At 35.7% G+C, this 23,177-nt stretch overlaps 1 protein-coding gene and 1 long non-coding RNA gene across 8 annotated transcripts in view; one reads left to right on the top strand and one right to left on the bottom strand.

The window, feature by feature from the left end:
• ADK (adenosine kinase) overlaps positions 1-23,177 on the top strand; it is a 519,359-nt gene that overhangs the window by 430,517 nt on the left and 65,665 nt on the right. The gene's annotated exons all lie outside the window — the stretch shown is intronic.
• Positions 637-23,177, bottom strand: LOC145536183 (uncharacterized). Its single transcript, XR_014075689.1, has 3 exons — positions 23,131-23,177; positions 2,204-2,350; positions 637-1,797 (listed from the first exon to the last, which is right to left on the bottom strand). It is a non-coding gene; the product is annotated as an uncharacterized LOC145536183 (long non-coding RNA).

Here is a 23,177-nt window from a genome sequence, read left to right as displayed (position 1 = left end):
TATCTTACAGGAGCTGGTATACTGCCTTCAGATTCAAAACATGCAATTTGCTGCTCTTTATGGAGACATTTATTTTAAGGCTTTGTATATTCCAGATCTACATATTGTATAAGTGTCTTCCTCATTGTGAATTTGCACAATTTCCCCAAAATTCAAACCTTTAAAATTAGCCTCCCCTTCCTATGACTGAATTTGCTTGTCAACTCATTTTGTTCTTTATTAAATCTATTAAACCATGCTTAGAGATGCTTACCAGCAGGAATTTATTTGAGGAAGGACACTGGCTAATCTTTGCTGTTCCTACTCTATGAAAATGAACTTAAATTAGAGGATGCACTATATCTGCAATGCATGATAAATACAAGATGGATAGAGAATCTGTTCAGTGGTGTCAGCTACAAAAGCAAACATGATAAATGTTAATGCAGTTTTGAGCCCTGGGATAAGCTATTCAATGCAGAAGCATAGCTGAATCTCTTTGCTGTGTTGTTATTCATGGCAGCCAAATAAATGTCAATAATAAAAGAGAATTAAAGATTTTCATTTCCCAGAGGCAATCCTCTAATACGGCTTGATCTTTCATTTCATTTGTAATTCGTTCTCATGTCAGGATGCAATCATTCGCCAGGCTCTGGGTGTCATGTTAAGTCATTTAATAATGATTAAGAACATAAAAATGCTTGGCCTGTGGGGCAATTCACAGAAGAGATGCCAATTTGTTATTGTTTTTCCTCCTTCCCTCTTGAATATGGATCAGCTTTTTCCCACCTCCTAGCGTTAAAATACTAATGGAAGATGGGGAAAGAAAGTATCCCTTAATTTACTATAAGTGACATTCCAGAATGGCACAAGGCAGTGCTAACACACTTATTAAAACACTAATTAGGAATCATTGTTCCTTAAACCTTGCGCTGTAGAGTACTTTTAAATGATCATTGCTAAGCTTGTGGCATTTAGCAATAATGTAACAGAATTAGTTTCCTTGGTATTTAATTCTGGAGACCTTTCTCCTTTTAAGATAGAGTCAATAAACTGTTTTTTCTTATATTATAAATGTAATTCTTTGAATTCTTCTTCCATAAATTGCTTGTGATTCTAACGACTTTTCCACTTACTCCTTTTTTTTTTTTTTTTTTTTTTTGGTTACTTCTATTTCATTTGGGAATCCATCCTCTATCCTTCCAGCCCAGAGGTTTTGTCACATACTAATCATTGGTTCATTGCTTGCAGGCTAATTGAGTTCTGAGCTTTTTGGGGAGTGAGGGGATTGGAGAGGGACTGGAAAGTAATGAGTAGGAGACTAGGGATGAAGGCAGGAAAGAAAAGTTGATTCTATCCATTTTGATCCTTTTAATAAATGTTGAATGAACCTGTTGGTAACATGGGAGTCAGGTTAGGGAAATCATTTCTGTGTCTATAAGCTTTGGAAAAACTATGACTGAAGATTACCTACCACAAAGCAGCTGCTAATAAGGTCTTCAAATATTAACATCTTACTAAAATAAGGATTGTAGTGGAAAAAAAGATTTTCTACATACACATGTATAAATATATACATATATGCACATATATACATATTTATATCTTTGTAGCAAGTTTAAGTTTTTCCAAGTTTCTATACTAAATATATCACTGAAAATTGGAAGAAGCAATAGGACTTTTGTTCTGAATTGAAAATAACACATTTTACACAGTAGCTGTTATGAGACAATTAAATAGGTACACTGAAGAATAAACTGTAGACTTTTCTGAATACTTCCAGAGTGCTTTCTGATCTGTTTGAGTTGTAATTGTGCCCTAAAAGGAAAAAACAGACTAGGTCAGAGGTTCTCAATTGAAAAACTGGTGCTGTTTTATTAGAATCACCTAATGGGCTTTTGGTAAATATTGCCCTCCCTTCATAAAAACACCTTCCCCTCAACCTGATACATCCCTGTGAGGAGTTAGAGTATGCATCCTCTAGAAGATGTATAAGAATGGAGGTGATCAAGTCTGGGGGAAGAGAAGTGCAAGGTTGTGAATTTGTTGAAAAAACTCCCTTAGGTGATAATGTGTGTGCGCTTAGTCACTCAGTCAAGTCCAACTCTTTGCGACCCCATGAGCTGTAGCCTGCCAGGCCCCTCCGATCATGGAATTCTCCAGACAAGAATACTAGAATAGCCATTCCCTTCTCCAAGGGATCTTCCCGACCCAGGAATCTTACCCAGATCTCCAGCATTGCAGGCGGATTCTTTACCGTTAGCCACCAGGGAAGCCCCTTAGGTGATATAGCAACGCTACTATCCTCTTCTCTCACTTTGAGAGCCACTGGATTAGGTGATTTGATAACGTTGCTTCAAGTTCTATGATCCTGTGGGATAATGGAAACAAAATCTTTTAGCAGCTAAGCATCTAATGCTTCAATAAGTCAGGCCTTGTTGAATCCTTCTCTTAATAAATCACAAAGTAACAAGGACTCTTCCACAATAAAAAGCAATCTATATACATACTACCTTAAATAATCTCCTGCCTCTGGGAAGTTTGTAATTTAAGATAGTCACATCATAGTCTTCATGTTCTTGAGTCCTTAAACTTGTCACCCCATTTGCTAGTTAAGTTTTCATGTTCTTTGAAAACACTCAGGGCTGTCTGTTACTCTCTAAGAAAAGCTCAATGCAATTCTGGTAGGCATAAAGCACAGAAGGTGTGCAAAAGAAAATGCGAAGTCTAAAGGAAAAACAATCTCAACAGCTGAAAGAATAATGTCAGCACATCATCACAACTCCTACTGCTACAAAATATTATTACAAATCACTTTGTTCTCTACTACAGCCAAACCAATTTTAAATCTTGTTCTTATTGGCATAGGTACTGGTAATGATGTGGATGGAACAAATAAAGTAGCATTCTTTCAGAACATCTATGTATGGCATTCTTAGGAAAAAGTTCTTACCAGATGAGGTTTTATGCAGTATGTATTTTTCTTAACTATTAATATAAAAAGGTAACTTATTAACTCATGTTCCATTTAAAATTTTTTGTAACCACAGAAGACAAAGTCCTTTAATTAATCCAGAGGTTGAAAATAATTTAGAATGACATATGTGGAACTGTCATGTTCCTGACAAAGTATTATCTTTGGGGCATGGTTTGTATGCTTTAGTGATCTCAGGCTTGTCAAAAAATGAGGCTTCTTTCAACACCCACCTTTCTATCAAAGCTATAAAGCAAAATGGAAGACAGCCTACACTAGGCAAATGTTAGCCTTATTATAGAATTTATTTTTGAAAAGACCTTTATTCAGATTTATTAAGGTATAGATTACATATGGTAGCATGCACATATATTTTACCAATTAACATGGAACAGCCACTGTAATCAAAATATAAAATATCTTGTATGGTTTGTTTTGAAATATAGTATGGATACACAACTGGTTCAGATTTTCATTATGTTGGCACATCATACCTATGATTTTCATACCTATGCCAGTGAGCAGCAGATCAAGTAAAAGAACCCTTCTAGCACTTTAGAACCCACACCTTGTGCTCCCCTCCTAATCATTACCCCCACCAAATTTACCCATTATTTTGGCTTCTACTGCTAACAATTTGTTTTGCTTCTTTTAAAAATAGAATCACCCAATATATAGGCTTTTTATCCTGCTCTGTCCCCATACTTTTTTAAGCACTACCTTCCTTTTTGACAACATAAGATGTTCAACTACTTCTTCAAATAACCCCAGCTCCTTTTACTAGCAAATGTTTTTAGAAACCAAAATCTGAGTACTAGATTTGCTCATTGCTACTTAAGAATCATTGCTTCTAGGCCCTCTTACCAATAGATTGGCAGTATATGTATATTAAAAAACCCATCACTTTACACCTGTTTATAGTTATTTCTCTATCTATGTATATATTTAAATTCCATGAGTTCAGACTGATACAAAGAACAATAAAGTTATTTCTGACCTTCTTCCTTTCCTTATTTATAACCTCTTACTCTGATATTGAAAGTTCTGGTTTCATTATATAAGCTATACTTACTATTTGTTTCATCCTAAAGTAGTTTATGGGCTTCCCTGGTAGCTCAGTGATAAGGAGTCTGCCTGCCAATACAGGAGATGCATGTTCAATTCTTGGGTCGGGAAGAGCCTCTGGGGAAGGAAATGACAACCCACTCTAGTATTCTTGCCTGGGAAATCCCATAGAGAGAGGAGCCTAGCAGGCTGCAGTCCATGAGGTCGCAAAACAGTTGGACACAACTTAGCAACTAAACAACAAAGTAGTTTTTAATTGCTTTCCCATACGCTTGTGTGAAACATATTTCCTTGACATACAGTGTTAGTTTACAGTTGTTTTTGTCTTTGCCCCTACAGTATCTAGTCAGTTCAGTTCAGTCATTCAGTCGAGTCCGACTCTTTGTGACCCCATGGACTGTAGCACACCAGGCTTTCCTGTCCATCCCCGACTCCTGGAGTTTGTTCAAACCTTGTCAACTGAGCCAGTGATGCCATTCAACCATCTCATCCTCTGTCATCCCCTTCTGCCCTCAATCTTTCCCAGCATCATTGTCTTTTCCAATGAGTCAGCTCTTTGCTTCAGGTGACCAAAATATAGGAGTTTCAGCTTCAGCATCAGTCCTTCTATTGAATATTCAGGACTGATTTCCTTCAGGATTGACTGGTTTGATCTCCCTGCAGTCAAAATGCTGTTATCCAAAAGTAAGTTAGTTCTTTTTATTCCATCCACTTCAAGATGATTACGTTATTCATTTGTAATACAGTTATATTTGTAAAGTTTGTATTCTACTTTGGTTTCCTTTCATATCTGGGTTTTTTTTTTAATTTATTTTTTAATTGAAGGATAATTGTTTTTTAAATAAGTAAAAAATTTACTCTAGTGTCACGTTCTTTGTGTTTTGACAAATGCATATGTTTATGTAACCACTACCATAGTTACAATTCACAATTTTCCAAACTGACAGTGCCAATTTATATAGAATGACTTTTTCCCCCCACATTTTCACCAACATTTGATACTATCCATCTTTTTAGTTTTGTCATTCTGGTAAGTATGTACTACTATCTCATTGTGCTTTTAATTGAAATTTTCCTGTTGTAATGAAGTGGGGCACATTTTCATCTGCTTATTAGCATTTGAATATCTAGTTTTGTGAAGTTCTTGTTGAAGTTTTTGTGCTTATTTGATTGTCTTATTGATTATAATTCTTACAGTCAACATGCAAGTCTTTGGTTAGAAAAGCCTTTAATTTTATTTATTCACTGTAAAATTCTATTTTGTATTCTTATTTCCTGTAGCACACACAGTGTATGTAAATATCAAATCATTTTGTTGTGCACCTGAAACTAATGTAATATTTTGTTTTGTTTTTAATTTTTAATGAGTATAGCTGATTCACATTGTCATGTTAGTTTCTGCTGTACAGCAAAGTGAATCAGTTATACATATACATATATCACTCTTTTTAAGATTCTTTTACCATAAAGGCCATTAAAGATTATTGAATAGAGTTCCCTGTGCTATACAGAAGGTCTTTATCAGTTATCTGTTTTATATACAGTAGTGTGTTATATCAATCACAATATCCGAATTTATCTTCCCTGCCCTTTCCCCCAGTAACCATGAATTTTGTTTCCTACATCTATAACTGAATTTCTGTTTTGTAGATAAGTTCATTTGTATGGGTTTTTTTAGATTCTACATGTAAGCAATATCATGTGATATTTGTCCTTCTTTCTCTGACTTACTTCATTTAGTATGACAGTCTCTAGGTCTATCTGTGTTGCTGCAAGTGGCATTATTTCATTCTTTTTTATGACTACTCTGAGTAATAGTCCATCATATATATATATATATATATATATATATATATATATATATATATATATATATATATATATATATATGTATGTATGTATGTATGTATATATGTGTATATATATATATGTATACCAGATCTTCTTTATCCATTCTTCTGTGGATGAACATTTAGGTTGCTTCCACGTCCTGGCTGTTGTAAATAGTGCTGCACTGAACCTTAGGATGCAAGTATCTTAGAAAAGCCTTTAATTTTAATATAGTCAAATTTATAGTGTTTTCCTCTGTGGTAAATAAACTTTCATGTTCTTTTGAGGAAAATCTTTACATATGCCAAGCTCATGTCTTCTTATTTTCCTATTCTTTTTTCCTAAAGTTTTAAGTTTTAAAAATTGTTCATGTGGATCCACAGTCCATCTAGAATTAGAGATAGTTTTTAAATATGGTGTGATCTAGAAGGCATGATTCATTCATTTTACGCATATGAATAACCAATTGACCCATCATCCTCTTCCTACCTGCGCTAAATTGATACCTTTGTCACATTTCAGATGATTTTATATCTGTAACTCTTTTTCTCAACTATTCCATTCCATTGTCTCTTTATTCTTATACCGGTTTACATTGTCAGTTATTTAGTTAATAATCACCTTTATTATCTGATTATCAGCTTTCTAACTTTGTTCTTCAGGACTCTCCTGGTTCTTCTTGGTCCTTTGCATTTCCACATAAATTCCAGGATCTGTTTATTATCACCCCTTCTAAAGTTTTTTTTTTTTTTTTTTGTCAAAATTCTTAATAGAATTTTTTTTGAGATTTTATTGAATCTGCATTTCAGTTAGAGAGAATTGATACCTTTATAATAGTGTGTTTTCTAATCCATAGAGTATCTCCCTCTGATATTTTAAGTGGTCTTTAATTTTTCTCAAAATGTTTGTTATTTTCAGTGTAATAGTCTTGTAATATCTATCTTTGTAAGATTCCAAGTTTTTGTCTTTTAGTGCAATCTCTATTTAAATGACATCCTTTTAGATTTCAGTTTCTGTTTGTTTTTTATCGATGTATAGATTTTTTTATAGTGACCTTGTTTTTATTCATTTGAGTAATGTATCTGTTGGTTCTGTAGGATTTTCTGTAAATATAATGATATCATCTGTGAATATTTACAGATTTACAATTTTGCTTCTTTCCCAAATATTTACTTTTTTTTTTTTGGCTGTATGGGCTTTCTCTAGTTGTAGCAAGCGGGAGCTCCTCTCTAGTTGTGGTGTGCAGGCTTCTCAGTGTGGTGGCTTCTCTTGTTATGGAGCACAGGCTCTAGGGCACAGGTTCAGTAGTTGTGGCATACAGGCTTAGTTGTTCTGCAGCATATGGGATCTTCCCCAATCAGTGATTGAACCAGTGTCTCCTGCATCGGCAGGTGAATTCTTTATCACTGAGCTACCAGGGAAGTCCCACAGATGTTTGCTTCCTTTCAAACTTTTTCTCAACTGTACTGTCTAGCACAGTACAGCACATCAAATATGAGCACAGTTGAAATGGTTATTTTGAGCATCTTTGTCTCATTTCCAAGAGGTGAAAAACCTTCAGTAGTTCATAAAAAATGATATTTGCTATAGTCTCTGTCGATATTCTTTATCAGATTAAGGAAGTTTCCTTCAAGTAATAGTTTACTAAGAATTTTATTGCTGTTGTTAAGGATTTTTTTTTTAACTCATGAAGGAATGTTGTGTTTTATCCAGTAACTGTCCTGATCTATTAAGATTGCTGTATGATTTCTTTCCTTCTTTTCCTTTTAATGTGTGAATTATAGCTTGGTGTTGGAGTGGTAAAACCATCTTTGCATTCTTGAGATAATCCCAATATAATTGTGATATTCTTTTATTAGATCATTGGATTTGATCTAATTATGTTTTTCTGATTTTTGCAGCATTGCTTAGAGAGAGTTTGCCTTATAATTTTCCTTTCTTATAATATTTGTTAGTTTGGGTAGGAACATGATGATGATCTTGTAAAGTGAATTAGATAAGCTTCTTTTTCTGTTCTAGAGGAGTTTTATTACATTGATGTTAGTTTTATGTAAATATTGTAAAGAGTTCACCCTTCAAAATGTCCTGGCCTGGGGAATACTTTGTTGGAGGACTTTTCATTACAGATTCAGTTTCTTTCATTGAATCAGAATGTGTAGCTTCTTCCATTTCTTTCTACGCTAGTTTTGATAAATTGTGCTTTTCTAGGAATTTTTTCATCTAAATATTAAAATCTATTAGCATAAAATTATTCATACTATTCTCTCACCTTCATGCTTACTAAAGGATTTATGATGTTCTTTTTAAAATTCCTGACCTTGGAATTAAATTTCTGTTCTTTTCCTTGATCACTTCCTAGAAGTTTACTTTAGTTAGGATTTTCCAAGAAGTAGATGCCAAGATGAAGTTAGAGGGACTTGCCTGGTTATTCATTGGTTAAGAGTCCACCTGCCAATGCAGAAGACACAGATTAGATTCCCGGTCCAGGAAGATCCCACATGCCTCTGAGCAATTAAGCACATGTGCCACAACTACTGAACCTGTGCTCTAGAGACCATGAACCGCAGCTACTGAGTCAGCATGCTACAACTACTGATGCCTGTGTACCCTGGAGCCTGTGCTCATCAACAAGAGAAAACACTGTAAACAGAAGCCTGCATACCACAACTACAGAGTAGCCCCCATTCACCTCAACTAGAGGAAGCTGGTGGGCAGCAACAAAGACCCAGCCAGCCACAGATAATTAATTGTTTACATTTTTGAAAAGATGAAGTTAAACATCAGAAGATTTATTGAAGGAAACACCTGTGAAGGATAATAAGATGGCAGTCAGAGGGGGCAAAGAGACCTGTCAAATTGTGATGCAGGTCTGTTCCCTGTGTTAGAGAGAAGGAAAGTAGGTCGAAAGAAGGAAAGTAGGTCGAGAGAAGGAAAGTAGGAAGAGGCTTAGGTTGTAATACAGTTAAGTTTTGACAACATCAGTGAGGATTCCTCAAGCCATAGTTGCTCATCAAGCCAGGCTGTCAAACGGAGTCCCACCTCTCTCAAGAATAGGATTCCAGGGCTTCCCTGGTGACTCAGTGGTAAAGAATCTGCCTGCCAGTGCAGGAGACTTGGGTTCAGTCTCTGGTCCAGGAAGATCCCACGTGCCATGGAGCAACTAAGCCCATGGGCCACAACTGTTGAGCCTGTGCTCTAGAGCCTGGGAGCCACAGCTACTGAGCCCACGTGCCACAACCCAGAGCCTGTGTGCTTAAGATCCTGTGCTCTGTAACAAGAGAAGCCACAGCAGTGAGAAGCCTGCATGCCTCAACTAGAGGGTAGACTCCGTTCACTGCAACTAGGGAAAAGTCCATACAACAACAAAGACCCAACACAGCCAAAAAATAAATACATAAATGAAGCGACAGCAAAAAAAAAAAGAACTCCACTGTCTTCCTGCTGTGCTCAGTCGCATGCTGTTGGGAAGCATGGACCCAGCATGAAAGCCGTGATTGATTCAGAACATAGCTAGTTCCATCAGTCAGTTATGGCACGTGGCAGATCTGAGAGCCGTGTTTTGATGGCCTCCACAGGGTTGATCAATTATTATTAGTCTTATAAAAAATCAAGTCTGACTTCATTGATTTTTCTCAATTATCTAGTTTGATTTTCATCTTTGAAATTTAAATCCTTAAGTTATTTAGAAAGTTTTGCTTAATTTCCAAATATCTGGAGATTTCCTAATTATCTTTTTGTTTCTGACTTTAATTTTATTGTGATCAGATATGTTGGATGATTTTAGTTCTTCAAAATTTGTTGTAATTTTGTTTTTACTGCATGTCATACGGTTAATTTTATACATATTCTTAGGGCATTTAAAAATGCAAATGCTGATATTCTTATATATGGTCTTTATATAAACAGTTAGGTCAGGTTTGTCAAGTTTGTCGTTCAGACCATTTATATTCTTGTTTATTTTTGTCTGCTTGTTTTATCAGTTATGAAGAGAGGTTTATTTAACAGTCCTACTCTGATTTGAATTTGTGTATTTCTCCTTTTGGTGCTATCAAATTTTGATTTATGTATTTTGAAGGTATCCCTATTAACATGTGCATACGTTATTTTGTTTAATATTTATTTATTTATTTTTGGCTGCGCTGGGTCTACTTTGCTATACACGAACTTTCTCTAGTTGCGGTGAACGAGGGGTAGTCTTCATCGTGGTACACAGACTTCTCCTTGTGGTGGCTTCTCTTGCAGAGCATGGGCTCTAGGCTTGCAGACTTCTCTAATTGCTGCACGTGGGCTCAGTTGCTCTGAGGCTTGTGGGGTCTTCCCAGAGCAGGGATCAAACCCATGTCCCCTGCATTGGCAGGTAGATTCTGAACTAGTAGACCACCAGGGAAGTCCTGTATATAAGTTTAGAATTCTTTTATCTTCATGATAAATTGAACGTTTTATCATTTTGAGATGTCCCTCTTCTAATAATGCCTCTTGCCTCGATGTCTGTGGTATCTGTTATTAGTGTAAATAAGCCAACTTTCTATGGGTTATTATTTGCATTGGTGTATGTCTTTCTATTCCTTTACTTTCTACCTTTCTTTGGTCTTAATTTAAGATTTTTGTTTTGTTTTGTTTTGTTTTTTTGCAGTTAGCATATAGTTTTTGTTGTTTTTCAATTCTGACAATCTTTATCTTTTGGAATCTTTATATTAAATATAAATAACTCATATAATTGGATTCATGTTCTATTTTCTCATATTTGTTTTCTTTTTTCTGTCCTTTCCTGCATCTTTTGGATTAATCAGGTGTTTTTAATTCTCATTTCTATATGTTTGCCAGTGGTATATCTTTTAATGTGTACCCTAAAGATTACAGAATCTATCCTTGACCTATTAAAGTCAAGTATAAACCATAACTTTTGCCACTTCTCATACAATAGTAGGATCTTAAATCCATCTAAACCTTTCAATCTTTTGTATTATTGTTGTCATTCATTTTAATTCTGCATATATCTTAACGCCTGGTAGTGACAAAATACTGTTATCTTCTGCAGCTGAATATACTCCTTCCATTGTTTTTCTTTCCCTTTTGCATTTCCATGTTTTCATCTAAGTATTTGCAAGTTATTACATAATTTTTCTTCTGCCTAAACAGCTCCCCTTTTAGTGTTTCACTCAGTGTGTGAATTATTTTGGTTTTTGCTTGAAAATGTTTCCATTTTGCCTTTCAGTAAATATGGAACTCTATATACTGGGTTATATTACTTGAACTCTTTAGTGATCACCTTCCATTATCTTTTGGATTCTCTTATCTTTGTTGAGAAGCCAGACATTAGTCTTATTCTTGGTCCTTTGAACATGATATTTTCATTTTCTCTTACTGCTTTTTGGAATTTCTCTTTGACCTTAACTTTGGTTTGTTTGTTTTTTGACTTTTTATCTTGTATTGGTGTATAGGTAATTCACAATACTGTGATAGTTTCAGGTGTACAACAAGGGGACTCACAATACATATTACATGTATCCATTCTCCTCCAAACTATATTCCCACCCAGGTAGCCACACAGCATTGAGCTGAGTTCTCTGTGCTATACAGTAGGACCTTGTTGGTTATCCATTTTATTTTATTTTTTTTTAGACCATAATATTTTTTGGTTATCCATTTTAAAGCTAGCATTGTTTACATGTCAATCCTAAACTCCCTGACTATCTCTTACTCCAGTCCTTCCCCCCTGGCAAGCATAAGTTTGTTCTCTATCTTTGACTTTAATTTTGTATTTGGTTTTGTATTTATCCTGTTGGGATTTTTAGAGCTTCTTAAATCTTTGACTCTGGATCATCTTCTTAATGTCACTTAACAATTTGGGGAAATTCCCAGTTATTATCTCTTCAGATACTGCATTCCTCTCTTTCCAATTAGAGACCAATTACATATATCCTGGGCCTTTTTCATTGTGTCCCATATGTCTTTTTTACCTTTTTTGTATCTTTTATCCGTTTTCTTCCCTCAAGCTTCAGCTTGTGTGTTTTGCAGTGACCTAGCATTTAGTTCACTAATCCTTTCTCTTTTGCTTTCTCCTATCTGCATTTCAACACATCTGTTGATTTACTTATTTCAGTAATCACATTCTTCTTTTTCTAAATTATTTGATTCTTTTTTATTGATCTCAGTTTTATAATGTAATCCTCTACCTTGTCATTAATTTTTCAAACATGTTAATCACAGTAATAGTAAACTGAATGTCCAAAAGCTATATCTCAGTTATCTGTAGATCTGTTTCTTTTATCCCTAGTAAATTATAGCATTTCTGTTGGTGATGCTGTCTTTTTGTAGAAGGCAGCTAGAGTAAAGCTAGATCAGAAAGTGAAGCAACACAAGGTTTTGTTGCAGTTTTTATCAGGCTCAATCTATTTCTTTTTTTCTTCCCCCTCACTCCTGAAATTCTGCAGGTCTCCTGAAATCTTGGGGTATTTGCTAGGATCCCTACTCACTGGTAGGTTCTCTTTGACACCATATAACTACCAAAAACATTACTCTGTCTTTTAGGGATCTTCTACTTAATCTGTTGACCTCTTGTCCTGCTGCCTTACAAATTTGGCAGATACCTCCAAGGAGAAAACCCCTGAACCAATCTTACTCCACTGCATTCCCCTTCACGACCGTGACACTTCAGTTCAGATTGCCTTCACTCCAGGTTATGTCTCACCAGGCTTTGCCAGAAACTCCACTGGCTTTGTTGCCTCTTGTGCACTTAGTCGCTCAGTTGTGTCCGACTCTTTGCAACCCTGTGGACTGTAGTCTGCCAGGCTCTCTGTCTATGGGGATTCTCCAGGCAAGAATACTGGATTAGATAGCCATTTCCATAAACTGTGGAAAATTCTGAAAGAGATGGGAATACCAGACTGCCTGACCTGCCTCCTGAGAAACCTGTATGCAGGTTTAGAAGCAACAATTAGAACTGGACATGGAACAATGGACTGGTTACAAATTTGGAAAGGAGTACGACAAGGCTGTATATTGTCACCTTGCTTATTTAACTTATATGCATGGTACATCTTGTGAAATGCTGGACTGGATGAAACACAAGCTGGAATCAAGATTGCCAGGAGAAATATCAATAACCTCAGATATGCAGATGACACCACCCTTATGGCAGAAAGTGAAGAGGAACTAAAGACCATTTTGATGAAAGTGAAAGAGGAGAGTGAAAAGGCTGGCTTAAAGCTCAACATTCATAAAACTAAGATCATGGCATCTGGTCCCATCACTTCATGGCAAATAGATGGGGAAACAATGGGAACAGTGACAGACTTTATTTTCTAGGGCTCCAAATTCACTGCAGATGGTGACTACAACCATGAAATTAAAAGACACTTGCTCCTTGGAAGAAAAGCTATGACCAACCTAGACAGCATATTAAAAAGCAGAGACATTACTTTGCCAACAGAGGTCTGACTAGTCAAAGCTTTAGTTTTTCTAGTAGTCATGTATGGATGTAAGAGTTGGATCATAGAAAAGCTGAGCACTGAAAAATTGATGCTTTTGAACTGTGGTGTTGGAGAAGATTCTTGAGAGTCCCTTGGACTGCAAGGAGATCCAACCAATCAGTCCTAAAGGAAATTAGTCCTGAATATTCATTGGAAGGACTGATGCTGAAGCTGAAACTCCAATACTTTGGCCACCTGATGCAAAGAACTGACCCTTGGGAAAAGATCCTGATGCTGAAAGATTGAAGGTGGGAGGAGAAGGGGATGACAGAGGATGAGATGGTCATTTGGCATCACTGACTCGGTGGACATGAGTTTGAGCAAGCTCCAGGAGTTGGTGATGGACAGGGAAGCCTGGTGTGCTACAATCCATGAGGTCGCAAAGAGTTGGACATGACTGAGCAACTGAACTGAACTCCTTCTTCAGGGGATCTTCCCGACTCAGGAATCAAATAGGGGTCTCCTGTATTGCAGGCAGATTCTTTAGAGCTAAGGTGAAGCCCTCTTAGCATAAGCCAGTTCCCCAGATTCTCAGCCATTCACCAGAACCAAGAATTACCAGGGCCCTGAAGGAGAAAGTCAACTTTTAGCACATCAGCATAGCTCTTTAAGGTTCTGTTTTCTCAGAGGTCTTGTCCCATCAAGTCTTGGCAACTTTGGCAGCTCTCACACCTTCATTTATTTAAAAATTAAAAAAAAAAAAAAAATTAACTGTTCTAGCTGTTTATGATGTATGAGTTGGTTTGTTACAAGCAACAGCAATAGAACCTAGTGTCCTTAGTAAATATCTTTTATTATAAAATCAAAAAGTATATGGTCCTGGAAAGTTAAGTGGGCTGATCTATTTGTTATGTAAGGTTGTTAGCTGATTTAGCAATACTGCACTCCATAGTCCACTTTGAAAACTGCTGGATTAGGTAATTTCCCCATGACCCCAAAGTTAGAGGCAAAAACAGCTGGATTAGAACCTAGCCTTTTGATTCTTAATCTAGTATAATCTATTCTGTACTGTGCTGCCTCATGTATTTATTACAGCCGTCATTCTCACCTTGGAGCAGTTGTTCTCTTTCCTTTTGGTTGTCACAATGAAATAGGTAGAGGAGGGTTGAGGAATTCTACTAGTATCTAATGGATAGAGGCCAGAGATGCCACTAAACATCCTTTAATTCACAGGATAGCAACTCACAACAAAGAATTATCTGACCCAAAATATGGATAGCACCAGGATTGGAAAACCCCTGGCTCACAGCATACCTAACAATGTTTGTTTAAATGATCACTGTCTCCTTCCCCGCTACACACTTAACCGAAAGATCAATAGCAATAAATCTTCATGTAGAAATACATCCAGGGGTGCCTTCATCTAAGAAAGCATCTATGCACGAACTAGTCCATACTGGGTTAACTGTGTTTTTTAGAGTTTCTCCCAAATACCCTCCAATACTCCTTAGTTAGAATCTGTTAGAGCTAGAAAACATTCTGATGAAAAAAAGTGTGTACATATAAATGCATTTCATGTATGCGAATGGGTATCCAGATGATAGCTATGTTTAGCTATACACTGATAGATAGATAGATAATGAGCTCAGTCACTCTATCATTTATGACTCTTCACAACCCTGTGGACTGTAGCCTACCAGGCTCCTCTGTCCTTGGAATTTTTCAGACAGGAATACTGGAGTGGGTTGTCATTTCCAGACTCAGGGATCGAACCCATGTCTTCTGTGTCTCCTGCATTGGCAGGCGGATTCTTAACCTTAGAGTCACTTGGGAAGCCCTAGATAGATAGACATTAACTTAAATAGTTCTTAGAGAATGTATCTGTTGTGTTTTAAAACTCCATATAATTGATTTCTATAATTTAAAGCTCTTTAAAGTTTATAAGGAGAAGGCAATGGCACCCCACTCCAGTACTCTTGCCTGGAAAATCCCATGGATGGAGGAGCCTGGTAGGCTACAGTCCACGGGGTCGCTAAGAGTCAGACACGACTGAGCGACTTCACTTTCACTTTTCCCTTTCATGCACTGGAGAAGGAAATGGCAACCCACTCCAGTATTCTTGCCTGGAGAATCCCAGGGAAGGCAGAGCCTGGTGGGCTGCCGTCTATGGGGTCGCACGGAGTCGGACACGACTTAAGCGACTTAGCAGCAGCAGCAGCAAAGTTTATAAAGGGATATTTACCTAAGAAGTATATTACCAAATATTTTTCAGAGTAATTATTGATTATACCCAGTAAGTGATTTTTCTGCAATTCAATTAGACACCAAAATTCATTTTTCAGAACATTACAACTTGGCAGCAAAATTTTATTTTGGCTTAAACACTGCATGCAAGTTTTTGGCTCAGATAAAAATCTTTGGAAGGGTAGCAGATAAGTATAATTCAGATAATTGAACAGCTAAATTTTTCCTCAGTTAAAAGGAATAAAGTGTTTTTACATTTAATATGAAAAACTATTTAAATGAAGACTTAACTGTTACCTTGTTCCTATTGTTAGGATCAGACAGTTTATCCCAATTAAACATCTTAAGAAGCTCACATCAGTTTTGAATCATTGATTTTTAAAGTAGCCCCATAGAAGCCAGTATTCCTGGGGACTTTCCCCCTTTGTTTAATCTTGGTCCACAAAGTTTATTTAGCTTTTCCCTGTTTCTGTTAAACTATTTTAAGTTCTTATATTTAGAGCTTTTCTTGTCCCAAGAAAGAGGCCTATTTTTTTGTCTAATTATTTTGCACTTAATATCAGCAATCCCCAACCTTTTTGGCACCAGGAACTTGATTCGTGAAGACAGTTTTTCCACGGACCAGGGGCGGAGTGGTGGTTTAGGGATGATTGAAACGCATTATTTTTTTTGTTTGTTTTTAATTTCCTACAACCTTAATGATTAATGTTCTGTTGACATTGATTTTAATTTCCATATATTAAAATTTCAGTGAACCCTTTTTTAAAATTTATTTTTAATTGGAGGATAGTTGCTTTACAATGTTGTGTTAGTTTCAAGCACTATACGTTTATTGTATAATTTATTTCTATTGTTATCACTTCAGCTCTACCTCAGATCATCAGGCATTAGATTCTAGACGCAAGGACTCCTAGTTTATATGATTTACTCATTATAATAAATTTTGGCTATACTCTTAATGATTTTCTAGAATTTCACCCATACTCACCTATAACAAAGGGAAAATTTTTTTAAAACCCTTGTGAGTAGGCAGTACATTCACATGGTTCAGAATTCAAAACGTATAATAATTAGGGCTTGTTCAGCTGTCCGGTACTTGTGAGGAAATAGTTTTTCATTATTTGAATAACCATAAAACTTGTCTTCAAAACTTACATACTTTTGGAAATGGAAGGAGATACTATTAATTGTAATAGGACTATCCTGGGCAAACCAGCCTATGTGGTCATGCAAGTCATTATAGATATTTAAACAAAAGTATTTAGTAAAATGAATTACTTCATAGGTTGATGTTTTGGACTTATGTTATTTCTGACATTTCTTCCAACTCACAAATTCTTGATCATGTGCTAAGAATATGCCAGATAATTTAGAATTTAAGTCTGAAAATCTCTAACTCCAAGAAGAACAAGTTGGAGAGGCAAGATACCAATAGATTAAAACAATAAAGTAGCAGTACAAATGAATTCAAGTCAGGGTCATTTTATTGAATGCCTTCTATATGTCAAAAATTGTAGTTATAGAGATAAAATAAGACAAAATCTCCTTTTCTTGGAATCTAGAAGAGACATAGTCCACTAATACAACGTGAGAAGTTGTATACAACTTTTATGAGCAAATTTTTATAGGATAAAGAATGAAGAAATTTGTAAGTTTCACAGAGGAAGTGGTGTTTGAATTAGGCTTTGAAGAATACTTACAGTTTTGGCAAGTTGGTATTGCAAAAGAATTGAAGTTAATGGAGCACTAAGATCAAAAGGCAAAGAGGCCTTAAAGGGTATGATGTATCACAAAGAAAGTTACATATCAGGGAGACGGGTGTGGGTAAGCATGAAATGGTAAGTTGTAATAGGCCTTTGAATGCTGTACTGCACAGGACATGATTAAGTGCTTAAAGTACATGCTAAGAAGAAAGAGATTTGGGCCGAGAAACATCTTGTGGTCAGTTTATCATAATTCAGTAAAAGAAAGGAAACTATACTTACACTTGTTTATAAAGCTCTGTTTCAGAGGGATCAACAAATACTAAAGATGAAGATCCTTTTTTTTTTTTAAATTAAATGCCAAAGAATAAAAGCTGCAATAATCCCTCTAAAACGTATTAGTGATGAACAATCCCATGGGGTTAGAATGAGACAAATTTGATAGGGTTAGAAAAATTGTAGAGCAAAGGAGCTATATATAAACTGTGATGAAAGCACTAGGGAAAACGGCTTAGAAAATTAATAAAGATTGGCTTGGTTTAAAGATGATAAACAAAGACTAATGCAAGAGGCTAATGAATTCAGTCATGAAGAAAGTTTATACTAAAGTACTCTCAAAAAGAACTGCTGCTGGCCTGGTTTTTATTAAGCATTTTTCCCATAAATTAGGGGAAAAATATAAGTAACCCGTTAATAAAATTTGCAATTGATACTAAATTAGGAGATACTGTCTCTGTTAATAAAATGATGGGAATTCTGATAATATTAATAATTACTGCAAGTTGGATATAGAAGGTCAAAATAGTGTTTAAAATAAGATAAGCTATATGTTTCCAATTTTTAAACCCACATAGAAGCAGCAGGTAGCATTTGAGAAATGTCTCCATTTCCAGGAGATATTCTTGGTTTAACTGTTTTAAGAACTGAATGGTAGGAACTCCCTGGTGGTCTAGTAGTTGAGAATCCACCTTGCTATATAGAGGGCATAGGTTTGATCCTTAGCCTGGGAGAATTCCACATGCCGCAGGGCAGCTAAGCCCATGTGCCACAACTACTGAAGTCTGTGTGCCTAGAGCCCGTGTTCTACAACAAGAGAGGCCACAGCAATGAGGATCTCATTCACCTCAATTCCAGAGTAGCCCCCACTCGCCACAACTAGAAAAAAAAAACCCACGCACAGCAGCAAAGACCCAGCACATCCATAAATAAACACTTAAAAATTTTTTTTTAGAAAAAGAACTGAATGGTAGAGATACCTAAAATGTAAAGCTGTAGGAATATGTCTTCTCTGAAGAGTCTACATTTATATGATGTATAATGTGATTATCTTCTATGATTCAAAGTAGATTTTTTGTGAAATTTTTCAGATAAATCTTTGTCACTGAATTTTCTATAGAACATTTTTTTCTGAGACTCACATTTTAATAAAGGAATTATTTTAAAATTCTTACTCCCTCTTGATGATGTTTAGATACCTGGAGGAGGATGTGTAGGTCTTAAGGACAGTTAGGTGAGGAACAGTGGATAGAGGCCTATGCAAAAAGTGTAGTTCCCTGGGACAATTATATAGTTCCCTTAGCAAGGTTCATATTTCAACCTAAACTGCTGTTTGTGCTGAATGTGATCATGAGCTCTAGAAAGTAAACCATGGCCTTCACTTTCTATATCTTGCAATAGATTTTACCATAAATTAGAGACTGTAGTGTGATTATTTGAAAGATCAACAGTGCGATTTGTTAGGATCAAACAAAGTTTTGCAGTCAGCTATTCTGGAATCTGTTGACACATTTAGACCTAAGCCCTCATAGCAAATCCATAGAGATTTAAACTTTTTAGAACCTGGACTCTAGCTACTTTGAAAATTTGACGCAGGGAGTAATTTTAAAAGATTTCTTTTGAAATGACCTCAGGTTCATCAATCTCTATTCTTATATTATACTACTCTATAAAGAATCTCTATATTCAAGTTTGTTTGGTTGGATGTTTTGTAAGTACAGAAAACTATTGGGTGGGCAGGGCAAGGGGAGGAAGGAGAGAAAGAAGGGAGGGAGAGAGGGAGGTGTGTGTGTGTGTTTTCAACCTTAATGGAACAGTTGGCTGTAGTAAACTTCTTGAAACCTGTACATTGGTATATCAACTTAAGAAGTGGATCATAAGGAAAGTCAATAGGTTTCTTTAACACATGATAGCAAGAACCCAATCCAGCATGCCACTTGTAAGCTTATCTGTAAAGTACGGAGGCATTTGTCACCATTGACAGTACTGACATTTAATCTGGGATCTGTTTGCAACTCAGCTTTCCATGTGTTCCCGTGTATATGGTGGTCTCAATTCAGATTCAAAGCATAGCTTTTTCTATCAAGTTATTCTGAATTTTATGTAACAGAGGAAAACAGAAGTATTAAGTAGATACTGTCTTGATGATTATTTTTCTCCAGATGAGTCATGCCAACCAGAGGGTTCTGGGCATTGACCTCTTGTGCTGTTTTTGTAATTCACAAGCCAAAACTGTGGTAAGTTAAATTATAGGAAGTTGATTAATGATCCAAGAAGGAAGCACAGTAGATCAGTTACATAGGAAAGTCAAGAAAGCCAAGTCAATAAGGACTAAAAAATACTTAACCCAGATGAGGCAGATGTTTAAATAAGATGTCCTGGTTACACACGTTGATAGCAAATCTGGTGTCAAGTCAGTTTGGGTATAGTCTCCACAGGAGTACAACAGCCTGAGGAATTCTAGTATGAACCCACCAAGATATTATATGAGCTAGGAATGGTAGCAGGAAAACAGAAAAACTCTTTCTCAGGAGTCAGTCAATGTCATTCAGAGAGGTTTATTTTTATATAAAAGCTGCTGGTTTAGTCGCTAAGTTATCTCCGACTCTTGTGACCCCATGGACTCACAGGCTCCTCTAACCATGGAATTCTCCAGGCAAGAATGCTGGAGTGGATTTCCAGTTCCTTCTCCAATAAAAGCTGCATTGGTCTTCTAAAAAGGAAGGTTCCCAGGAGCTGGCACATACTCAAATTCCTAGCAAACACCTTGGAGTGAAAGCCGTCTAGATTTAGAAGATAGAGACTAGAGTGTTAGGAATGATAATATTCAGGGCTAAAGATAGGGAATCTAGACCGAATCTCAGTTTAGTTCCTAGGATTGACTGATGCAGAAGACAACTTATTAAGATAGAACAAAAGGTTTGTGGTCACAGTTGGGCCACCACAGCTTACATCTGAATGTCTGTTATTCCATGTTCTACTCTTGACAAGTATCCTGCCTTTATTAGGATTAGCTGAAACTTGGTACCCGCTCTGCAAGTGCAGCCTGAACTACAAAGAACTAGGAAAGATATAAGCAGAGCAAAATGAAGAAGGACCTCATGCAAGCAAAATCAGGACTTAAAATGTCAGCAGATAGCTGTCTGAACATGTCATGGCAGAAAGCAACTTGCAACTTGTTTAACTACTACAGTGCTAAATTGAACCACCGTTATGTGTAACCTACTGTGCTGAGGTAATGTCGGAAACAGACATACGGCCTTTACATCAGAGCTTATTCTTAAGTAAGGCAGGTAAGATATATACTAGAAAACAGAATAAGAAAGAATTATATGAATCTTACCCAAAAATATATTGTAGAAATAATATTGTAGAAATATTGTAGAAATATATTGTAGAAATAAGCATGAATTCATTTTATACTAGTGATCATGGAAACAATATATTCTAAAGGGAACATGTAAACTAATTTGTGGAATGTAAGATTTTGATGCAAATAAGAACTAGAGATGATCTTAGAGATCATCTGGTACATCTTAGAAATTTGAAAAGTAATTGAGACCCACTGTTGTTGGGAGAAATTTTGTACAACTTTCCTGGAAGATAGCTTGGAAATACATATCAAATATCTTTAAAAAATGTATAACTTTGACTCAGTATCTTTACTTATAGGAAGTAATTCTGTGGAATGATTTAGCCTATGCACAAAGATTTATACACAAGGATGTTTGTAACAGCATTGGTCTTAATTTTTTAACTTCTCATTTTCTGCAGCAAAGTTGTTAAAAATAATAGAGATCTTCCATATATTAATTACCCAGCTTTCCTAAACTTTAATATTTCATGTAATTATAGTAAAATGATCAAAATGAGGAAATTAATACTGATTGAATAGTATTAATAAAGCTACAGGCCTTATTCATACATTGCCAATTATCAGTAATGTTCTTTTTCTGGGCTAGGATACAATCCAGGATCCCACATTGCGGTAGTCATTAGTCAATTCCTCTTATTCTCTTACAGTCTGGCATAGTTTTGCAGTCTTTCTTTTGTCTTTTGTGACTTTCATACTCTTAAAAAGTACTGCCCGGCTATTTTGTAGAATGTCTCAATTTGAGTTTGACTGTTTCCTCAAGGTAAAATTCACGTTATGCATTTTTAGGCAAGAATACCACACAGATAATATTTTACTCTCCTCAGTACATCATATCAAGAGGCATATGATATCAGTTTGCCTCATTGGTGGTGACATTAACTTTGATCACTTACATAAGATGGTGCCTCTCACATTTCTCCATTGTAAATTAATGTTTTTCTCTTCTTAATCAACAAAATATTTTGTGGGACGATACTTTGAGATTGTATCTTTCATCTCTCCCCCATTATACTTTTGCCCTCAAATTTTAACATCCATTGATTGATTAGTAATAATGATTACTGTAGTGTCAGCCACATAATGATTTTTTAATTTTTATTATTCATCATATATTTATTAATTGGAATTCTGTCATCAGAAAGAGCTTTCTCTTCTCCCCATTTGTGTATTCATTTACTTATTTATATCAGCATGTACTTACAGATACTTATTTTATTCTATGGATGCACATCCATTAGTATCATTATTTGTTGCTCAGATAGTTCTAGATTTGGCCATTGGAAGCACCTCTAAATTGTCTCTTGTGCCCTTTCAACATGCTCATATCATTTCTTTATTTCCTTATGTTCCGACACATGAATATTCCAAGATCATCTTGTATTTAGCCGTAGCCATGGAATCAGCCATTTCTCTAAGAAGCCTTTGATCCTTTTATTGGCACTGGCCATTCTCATTTCTACTGGATTGTCTCTATTTTTAGATTTCTATGGATGAGATTAGAAAATATGTGAATATATAAACACATCTATCTACTTCTGTATCTGTGTATATGTATTTTTAAAATATGGGTTCATATTGGTATTGTCTACTTCACTCCAACACCACAGACTTCCCTGCACATCCTGGTTCATGTTAAATTTTTTTTGATATATTAAAAGTTACCATGACTACATAGATACTCAGTGAAGTGTCTCTCTCCACTCATCCTTTCTTCCACATTACAGTTTTCACTCTCTTTCATACTTTTTCTACCCACCAGTAGGAAGCAGATCTCATTAGTTTCTGACTATTCTTCCTGTATTTCATCTTTTTTTCCTAATAGGTTATTGAGATAGAATTCACATACCATACCATTTACTCATTTAAAATGTGTAACTTTGTCTTGGGGGTATATTCATAAAGTTGTGCGATCATCACTACAGTCACTTTTAATATTATTTGAAATCAATTTTCTTCACCTCAAAACATACCATTTTTCCTCAGTTCCTCTCTCTTCCAGCCCTAGGCAACCACTAACCTATCTCTCTATCTTTGTCTTTTGTCTTTTGAGTTTTTGAATTTATTAATATATCCATATGGCAGAAATTGATTTAGTAATGAAGGTGTTTTTATTAACATGGAAAGATATATACAGTGTATTTTTCTGTGAATTTTTAAATTTATATTCCCAATATATAATACTTTCAAACAATACGTTCTCTTTTATATCAATCCTCTTTCATTTCGTATGGTATTTTAGAGGTTTATCCATGTCATATCATCTATCAGTACCTCATTTCTTTTTTAGTTCAGTCGCTCAGTCTTGTCCGCCTCTTTGT

This window comes from Giraffa tippelskirchi, chromosome 2, assembly GCF_054371585.1.
Source record: "Giraffa tippelskirchi isolate mGirTip1 chromosome 2, T2T-mGirTip1v1.2.pri, whole genome shotgun sequence".
In the NCBI taxonomy this organism is placed as follows: Eukaryota; Metazoa; Chordata; class Mammalia; order Artiodactyla; family Giraffidae; genus Giraffa; species Giraffa tippelskirchi.
The sequence above is the reverse complement of the archived record's forward strand: the minus strand, read 5'-3'. Positions and strand labels throughout refer to the sequence as shown.